Below are 1,019 nucleotides of genomic sequence, written 5' to 3' on the forward strand. Positions count from 1 at the left end.
GGTGAGCACGTCCAGGGCAGTATCTGTTAGCTGAAGTATGCCAATTGGTGTACCATCTATTTCTGGGGTCTTATTTTTTACTATTTCCTCCAAAGCAGTTTGAACTTCTTCCTTCATCCCCATAGGCTCTTGCTCATGTTGTTTCATTAAATTCTTCTGTGTATGTCAATTCCTTTAGATACAGTGACTCAGGATATTTTTTCCCATCTTTTTTTAATACTTCCTGGATCATTTAATGTTCTGCCTAAAGCATCCTTGATTATAGGAACTTGAGGTTTGAATTTGTTCTTCAGTTCCTTGACCTTAAGAAATGCTGAACGAATTTGGGACTTTTTATTTTTTGATTCTAACTCCTTGAACATTTCATTGTAATATTTTACATGCTGCTTTTTGGAATCTTCTCTTTAGCTCTTTAATATCTTGAACTCTTCCTTCTGCTTTGGCTTCTCTGCACTCCAGTGCAATATTCAGAGTTTCTTCTGACATCCATTTTGGTCTTTTCTTTCTCCTCTGTCTTTGTAATGACCATTTTCACTTTCCTGGGTAATATCCTTGATATCCTCCCACAATTCATTTGGTCTTCGCTTATTAGTGTTCAAGTGTGCTCCTGAGATGGTTCTGAAATTCAGGTGGGATAGACTCAAGTCATATCCTGGTTTGTGTGGATTTGGTTTAATTTTCATCAGCTCCTGACCTAGTTTTCACAGTTGATATTGAGCTTCTCCAGTAGTTTTTTCTGCAGATGTAATTGATCTGATCCCTATGCATACCATCAGGTGAAATCCATGTGTACAACTTGCATATTTGCAATGAATAAGTCATTGATTGTGCAAAATTCAATCATTTTATCTCCAGCTTCATTTCTGTCACCAAGTCCATGTTTTCCAACTACTGATCCTTCTTCCCTGTTCCCAACTTTTGCATTCCAGTCGCTCATTATTATCAATGCATCTTTATTGCATGTTCGATCTACCTCTGACTGTAAAAGTTGGTAGAAATCTTCTATTTCCTCTTCTTTG

The sequence above is a fragment of the Elephantulus edwardii genome, unplaced genomic scaffold (genome assembly GCF_000299155.1).
Source record: "Elephantulus edwardii isolate Elephantulus edwardi_28Jun2011 unplaced genomic scaffold, EleEdw1.0 scaffold00043, whole genome shotgun sequence".
NCBI lineage: Eukaryota > Metazoa > Chordata > Mammalia > Macroscelidea > Macroscelididae > Elephantulus > Elephantulus edwardii.